This window comes from Sinocyclocheilus grahami, unplaced genomic scaffold (genome assembly GCF_001515645.1).
Source record: "Sinocyclocheilus grahami isolate Dianchi unplaced genomic scaffold, SAMN03320097.WGS_v1.1 scaffold134.1, whole genome shotgun sequence".
NCBI classification, from domain to species: Eukaryota; Metazoa; Chordata; class Actinopteri; order Cypriniformes; family Cyprinidae; genus Sinocyclocheilus; species Sinocyclocheilus grahami.
In genome coordinates, this window is record NW_015505313.1 from 2,609,676 (window position 1) to 2,618,432 (window position 8,757).

General features: G+C 38.2%; 1 pseudogene; it reads right to left on the reverse strand.

Annotated features, from left to right (window-relative positions):
- The window catches only part of LOC107590940 (usherin-like), a 257,040-nt pseudogene that overhangs the window by 112,315 nt on the left and 135,968 nt on the right, over positions 1 to 8,757 (reverse strand).

Here is an 8,757-nt window from a genome sequence, read left to right on the forward strand (position 1 = left end):
ACCTCCCTTTGACCCGCGATTCCTCCTACCCCTACCCACAGGCGGAGGAGGAGTGCGAGGAGCGCTGACGCCTTGTCTGGATCACATCCCTAAGGTCTTGCCTACCTCCCTTTGACCCGCGATTCCTCCTACCCCTACCCACAGGCGGAGGAGGAGTGCGAGGCTCGACACTAGCCTTCTGTGCCCGTCTCTGATCCTCAGACCAAGACGGACCAGGACCCCTATGTTGTTCGGGCTCAGACCTGGACCTTCGTGAAGGCCGCTGAGCGCGCCTTTGCCTCCCTGAACTTCTCGACCACCCCCTAAAAGGAGGTACCAAAAAAATACGTAAGGCGAAACTGGAGCATCGAGATGAAAGCCCCTCTCTTTTTCCCGATATCTGCTAGGTTCACCCACAGATGTCCCTACGTCCCTACCATAGACGCCATGGACCTGCCACTAGCAGAGGCGGCCTGCTTAGTAGCACGGAGAGCGAGATCCGTGGTGCGGCGCACTCAGCTACCTCATCAGGAGAAAGGCCCTCACCTTTATCCAGGTCTTTCAGCAGGTCAGCCTGATATGCTTAGAGCATATTGTGGTAGTTGCATTGCTGTCTATGCAGGGTCAGAAAGCTTTTGGATTTAATTAAAAATATCTTAATTTGTGTTCCGAAGATGAATGAAGGTCTTACAGGTTTGGAACGACTTGTAGGTTAATTACAGATTTTTCATTTTCGGGTAAACTATCCCTTTAATATGCAGATACAACTGTAAGTCAGTCAGTCAAATATTAGTTTATTCACCCAAAAACTTTGCTTGAGCCAGTGTTGCTTTTGTCAGGATGACTGAAATGCTCAAACAGCAATGGCGTGACCTTGGAGATGGGGCTATCTGCTTGTTTGGCCTATGGCAGATGGGTGGTTGGGAGAACTGTTTGAAAACAGTCATTATTTTAGTTTTTTCCTGTTATTAATATTTTTGTGAACGTTTCTTTCCTGCCCTACATTTCATACATTCATGTGTGACAATACAGAAGAAAAGATATGGCGGCAATTCTATGCCATTAATAACAGAGCGCACCACTGATGCTGGCGCGCGGGGTAAATCACTTCCGCGAGAGGAAAACAGATTTACACGCGAGGAAACGGGAGCCCGCGAGCTAATTTCAAACCCTCGCTCGCGCGTGACGTCCTCTGCGCGCAATATAAGCCCTCGCGTGCGCATGATCATTCCCCACATCCTCGCGCTCGATCTTCCCCCACCTGCTTGCGCGAACACTTTTATTTTGCTGTTGTTTAGCTTGCTGTTTTAATTGTAACCTCAAATGTCATTGGTTATTCCTCTTTTCCGGAAGTCAGTTTTGGACGCCTGTTATAAGATGATTTATAATTCTCTGGACTTAAGACATGGCACCAGTGGACCAGATACATGTGAGTTATCGTTTCATTTGCTTGTTTTATTTATTTATTTTGTCTTTATTTAATGTAATGTAATGCATTGTTCATAGAGTAGATCTTTTTCAGATACTTTATTAATAGGAAGTCTTCGGTTTACTAATGATTGCAGTCTTCTGATGATAAGAGATAAACATATGAACCCTTTTTAAAGGTGCGTGCATCATTACAGTCTTTAAAAAGGGTTCATATGTTTATCTCTTATCATCAGAAGACTGCAATCATTAGTAAACCGAAGACTTCCTATTTATGTCTTTATTTATGTCTTAAGTCCAGAGAATTATAAATCATCTTATAACAGGCATCCAAAACTGACTTCCGGAAAAGAGGAATAACCAATGACATTTGAGGTTACAATTAAAACAGCAAGCTCCGCCCCACGACTGACAAAAATAAAAGTGTTCGCGCGAGCAGGTGAGGGAAGATCGAGCGCGAGGATGTGGGGAATGATCATGCGCGTGCGAGGGTTTGAAATGAGCTCGCGGGCTCCCGTTTTCTCGCGTGTAAATCTGTTTTCCTCTCGCGGAATTGCTTTACCGCGCTCACCAGCATCAGTGGTGCGCTCTGTTATTAATGACATAGAATTGCCGCCATAAAAAGATCTGTTACTTCTTCCATTACATCGCGACTCTAGTTCAGTACATGCTAAAGATAAGGCACCATAATTTTAACTTACAGCACATTACCATCACAGAAATTCAAACACATCTCTCAACACTCCCACTCATGGGCTGTAATGCTTTCAGTCAGACCCATGCGTGTGTGCACATTAACCAAGAGGTCAAGAGCCAAGCCTCCAAGTCCCCAGCCACCACCACTTACTGTAATGCAATCGACCGCAGGATATACGGCCCTGCTTGCAAATTAAAAGGGAATTAATTCCCCAAGTTCTCACCTCTCCTCTGGACCAGATAGACTTCTACCTTCACGGGAAGAGGAAGAAGGGAGATGTGTGTGCAGGCTGAGTCCATAACCTCCACCCTTTCCCCATCTAAAGGGATGGAAATGCAGCATCATAAAGAAATCAATAGGCATGAATTGCCACAATGACTGGAAGCCTACAAATGTATCTCTCCTCCATTGCTTAAATCTTTAGCTGACGTTTTACATTAGTGTGCAAGTGGAAGAAAAAAAACACTCAGAACTTGTAAAAAGTACCTGTTTAAGCAAAAATAAACATGCTTAATGAATTTATCTGAGCTCCATGCCCTCAAAAGAATCATTCTCTGTATCTGCAACTAGCTCAGCCTTTTTTTTTTGTCAAATCTTATAATTGCTTCCAATTTACCTATTCTGCTTTTGGCGTTTTTTTTAATGAATTGCCGCAACAGCATCCGTCTCATTTTTTAAAGGCAGGAGTCCCCCCCCCCTTTTCAGCTGGGAGTAAGAAATGTGCAGCCAAAACTCACTTTATTTCCACAAAGAGATAAATGGAAGGGGTTGGAGACTAAAGAATACATAACGGTTAAAAAGTCACTTTTTCCCTGAAGCTCTACATAAATCACAAGAGTAGTCAATATTTAATAATGCTAGCCTCGGTCCACAGTCCCTTGATCACCCCTGTCATGTGTAATAGCCCCTGCTCCGATTTTTTTGACATAAAAGCTTGGCTTTACTGCAATACTAACATGTAGAGGGGTCATTACTGATCGACATTTCCCTTAATCTGTGATAGACAGCCACCCGCCGATAAATTCTCCAGCAATCCACTGGGAGAAATCGCTTAAACTTCTTCTCTCCTGGCACAAAAGACAGAGAGCGAGAGAGAGTGAGACGCCTGTGGATCTGACCCTGCTAGCCTGGCGCGAACAAACCCTCCCTTCTCGAACAACACACTCCACGATAATACAAAAATAAACAGTGCTGAACCCTCTGGAGCCAATGATATAATCAAAGAAGCCAAGAAAAAGCATAAAAATACTACTTTACACTCAACGTAAGCTATCATCTCCATCAGAGGTAGCGTTGTGAAAGTAGTAACAACAAATGCGTGCGTGGCAAGGCAAAGGAAAAACAGGAGTTTGGTTGGAAGAGTCCACTGGCAGTGATCTCGCTCTCTCAAATCAATCCCCCCGCACATCATAATCTTACTCTTTCTGCTCAGAAGAATACTTCAAAGCTCTTGCTCTATGAGGGGGGGGACGTGGCTGCCTTTGTGAGAGGTCACTTCCATCTGCTTGTACTAGGAGATTACAATCTTGAGTCCGTAAGCTGCTCGTCCTGCTTGTCAGATAGGTACTTTTAAGTCTGGATGGGCTGCACACTACCTCAGATTGGCCTGCAAGCTGAGAGGATCCATAGCAAACCGCTGGTATATTAAGTTACAGATTCAGCAGTATACAACTCAATGATACAATGAAAGAAAACTACGGGTGAATGGCAACGGTTACTTATTCATATGAGAAGCAGAAATAGACAAAGTAAGGCCTGTGTCCATCAAAGTTGCCATCAGTTTAAGTATAATATACAATTTAAAGTAGCTTGTTTGAAAATGTCTTCATACTTTATGTGCAATTGACCAATTAAGTTCTTTACAATATTTTGTTCTCAGAGTTTAAAGTACCCCTGTAGTCAAATATTTAATCCCTTAACGGTAATGGTAATGGACGGTAATGGTTTAATGAAGATCATAACACTAAATATATATACCTAAAATATATAAATATAACTAAATCAAATCTGCACTCAACATATACCATACGTTTTTACTGCACCACATGATGATTTTAATGCACCACACGCTTCTTTTAATGCACCACATCAGCTTAGGCATACATACATATACATATAGTAATCTTACCGTGAATTGGAAGGGGGGAAAAAAAAACATTGACACAGAAGCTAGAATAGGTGTGGTATGTGTTGGATACGTGTCATTATTACATTAAGATTATCTCAATTGTTATTACATTATTATTATTATTATTATCATTACTTTTATTATTATTGATATTACTGTTGCCATCAAGGTATTATTATCATCACCATTTAGTATTATTATTATTATTATTATGCATGCTAGTGAAAGTAGTTGTATTCAAGTAGTACTTGAATACTACTACTATTATTGTCAGATGGTCATCACTGTTTATTTTCATTGCTGTTATTATAATTGCTGTTTTTGTGTTCACCGTATGTTGTATGTTTTGCACTCTTAATGAAAAAAAAAAAATGTAATCCCTTAAAACGTATCTTTGATAATAACAAATTACATATTTAAAAGTTTTTTCTTGTGAAAATAATTTTCTCATGCCTTAAAATTGCTTGAATGTAAACCCTTGCCTCATTTACTATACGCTGATCTATGAATATGCAAATTAGTCCCGCCTCCACTCAGTCACACCAGCCAGCGCCTCCTGATCCACTGAACTGTAGTAAACGCAAAACAATGGCAAACACAGATAATGACTGATACAACTATGCTTTTACTAGCGGACATTACAGTGAATACTGTAACATTCGTTAAAAGTTACTTACTTGACGATGTTGTGTCCTAAAATGCCTCGAAGACTCGAATGCAGCCATTTGTGATTCGCGCCCGCGAGCATACGTGTGTGAAGTGCAAACACCGATGCTGGAGAGGTGGGTCTGACTCCGGGCTACTTTTACACTGTTGCCACGGGTTATAATGTTCTAAATTCACATTAAACCACAGCTTCATGGTTTTTTTGCTCTAATTTATTTTTGGTTTTGTGCTGGTATTGGTATATTGTGCATGCTAGTGATAGGAAGTGATCCCTTGACGTGATTGGTTATTGGTTTGTGACGTAGCAAACCGAGGGCTGTTTCAAACAGCATTTCTGGGACTGCCATTGGGAAACTACAGTTTTAAGGAGAAAATACCCAGCAATGATGTTGATTAATGGATTGGCACATGGTTTGTCTAAAAGCATATTAAAAACCCCACATTAATAATTTATCAATTCATTTATAAATAAAATTATATATGTATTAATAAAATAATAAATTAAAAAACACACATATCCTTCATCAAAAAAAACACAAATAATAAATAATAATAAAATCAATTAATAAATAATAAATTGTTATAGCTTAAATATAAGTAAATATATAATATTTTATATATTTGTAATTTTGCAGCATTCATTCATTTATCAATGCATTCATTATTATTCAACCATTAATTCATTTATAAATAAAATCCATATAAAATTGTAGAATTAATATAATATGTATTAATACAATTATTTGACTTAAAGGCCCCCTGTAGTCAAATATTTTATCCCTTAAAACTTATCTTTGATCATCAAAATTACATATTTAAATGTTTTTTCTTGTGAAAATTATTTTCTCATGCCTTAAAATAGCTTGAATGTAACTCTACACCTTTGCCTCATTTATTATACGCTGAACTTTGAATATGCAAATTAGTCCCGCCTCCACTCAGTCACACCAGCCAGCGCCTCCTGATCCACTGAACTGTAGTAAACGCAAAACAATGGCAAACACAGATAATGACTGATACAACTATGCTTTTACTAGCGGACATTACAGTGAATACTGTAACATTCGTTAAAAGTTACTTACTTGACGATGTTGTGTCCTAAAATGCCTCGAAGACTCGAATGCAGCCATTTGTGATTCGCGCCCGCGAGCATACGTGTGTGAAGTGCAAACACCGATGCTGGAGAGGTGGGTCTGACTCCGGGCTACTTTTACACTGTTGCCACGGGTTATAATGTTCTAAATTCACATTAAACCACAGCTTCATGGTTTTTTTGCTCTAATTTATTTTTGGTTTTGTGCTGGTATTGGTATATTGTGCATGCTAGTGATAGGAAGTGATCCCTTGACGTGATTGGTTATTGGTTTGTGACGTAGCAAACCGAGGGCTGTTTCAAACAGCATTTCTGGGACTGCCATTGGGAAACTACAGTTTTAAGGAGAAAATACCCAGCAATGATGTTGATTAATGGATTGGCACATGGTTTGTCTAAAAGCATATTAAAAACCCCACATTGACAAATAAACAACATAAAAAACTTGATTTTCACTACAGGGGGACTTTAATTAATTGTGCCTGATCATTAAATACTGCATTAAAGAAATAGTTCACCCCAAAATGAAAATGCTGCCATCATTTACTCACCCTCATGTTGTTCCAAACCTGTATAGGTTTCTTTCTTATGTTGAACACAAAAGAAGATATTTTGAAGAATTTTGAATAACCAAATAGTTGTTGGTCCCCATTGACTTCCATAGTAGGTGAAAGAAATACTATGAAAGTCAATGGGGACCAACAACTGTTTGATTACCAGCATTCTTCAAAATATCTTGTTTTATGTTCAACATAAGAAAGAAATGCATACAGGTTTGAAACGACATGAGGCTGAGTAAATGATGACAAAATGTTCATTTTCATAAAAAAATAGTAATAAATCATATCGGAAAACACAATTGTCTTAATCAGTTCTAAGCCACTGTGAACTCACAATGAAATAAATACTCCAATAAATACTAAACAATAAAAATTCAATTTAACTGAATAGAAATATTCATAATAATAATACATTTACCTTCAACCTGAGAGTAGCAAACGGCTGGTATATTAAGTTATATATTCAGCAGTATATAAGTCAATGACACAAAGAAAAAAAAGACAGCTGAATGGCAAATCTCTGACAAATTTGATTCTTATTTATCCATACTAACAGCAGAAGTGTATAAGCAGTAAGGCCTGCGTCCATCAAAGCGGCTGGCTGATTGCTTTGTAAGTGATCTCTCACAAATATTAACGATCAGGTGAGCTCAGCTTAATTAGATGCTGACGGAGTAATATGGCGGTCTGAGAATCAACCTCTGTTTTGTTTTGATTTTTCACAAACAAGCACATTATGGGTTATAATTTGCTGATGGTGGACGATTATGTGGTATAAAAATGTCAATGTATTAATTTAGGTAGGCAATAGTGAAACACACATACTGTAACACGCACACACAGGTCTGTTGGCAGGATTAAATGTGTAGAATCTGTAAGCTGTACAGATGAACTCTTGATTAATGGAGAGAGACAATCTATTCTATTGGCCTGGCAGACAAAAAGAAGTGCTGACACACAGAGGTGCAGGTCAGTCTTTTCATCTGAGACTGGCTGGACTTTGACCAGGAATACACAGAGTTTTGGATGCCTACCAGCAGGATATGTGAAAGAAAGAACAGGGGACACGGGGTTCAGCATTACACTCAATTCATTCACATACTGACAGTATATGAATGCAAATTGAATCTTAAAAATAGATAAAATCAGCCCTATGGAGCAATAAAGGAAAAAGGTTGTGTGCTCTTTTTTATATACACTGCCGTTCAAAAGTATGTGGTTAGTATGATTTTTAAAATGTTTTTAAATGAGCTCACTTATGCTCACAAACGCTGCACTTATTCGATCAAAAATACCAAAAAAACTGTAATAATGTGAAATACTACTACGATTAAATTTTTTGAATAGATGTTAAAATGTAATTTATTCCATTGAAAACAGATTTTTAAGCAAACATTACTCCAGTCTTCAGTGTCACATGATCCTTCAGAAATCATTTTAAGATGTATCAGAGATTTCATGCTCAAGAAATATTCCTTATTATTATCTATGTTTAAAACAGTAGTGCTGCTTAATATTTCGTAGAAACCATGATTCTTTCTCAGGATTCTTTGTAGAATGCAAAGTTCAAAAGTATGCATTTAAAATTAAAAATTTTAAATGCATTTACTTTTGATCAATTTAATGCATCTGTGCTGAAGAAAAGTATTAAATTATTTAACTGACCCCAAACTTTTAAATGTTAATGTATATTTATGGCCTTTTGCCACTTTAACTGGATTTGGAAATGTTGTGAGCTGGGTTCAAACTCGCATTACTTGCATGAGCACCACAACTCAATAGTACTTACCATTTGATAATGGCCCCAGTAAAGCTATACAGTATATCCAATAACACAGACATTAAAGGGGTCATAGGATGCCCATTTTCCACAAGTTGATATGATTCTTTAGGGTCTTAATGAAAAGTCTGTAACATAGTTTGGTTAAAATTGTTCAATGGTAGTGTAAAAAACACCTTTTTTACCCTGTCAAAAACAGTTATTTCCAGATCAAGCCGTTTTTGTAGTATTTTCCTTTAAATGTTAATGAGCTCTGCTGACCCCACCTCTCTCTTCCGAGCTGCTCTCAGAGAGAGTGTTTACTTTAGCTGCATTCATCGTGAAACTTGCTAATTAGCACATTATTAGGAAAGTCGATTTGCAAAGATTCGTTAAAAAAACCTTACACTCACTTCTTCTGTAGGTGAAGCTGGATCACGAATGATT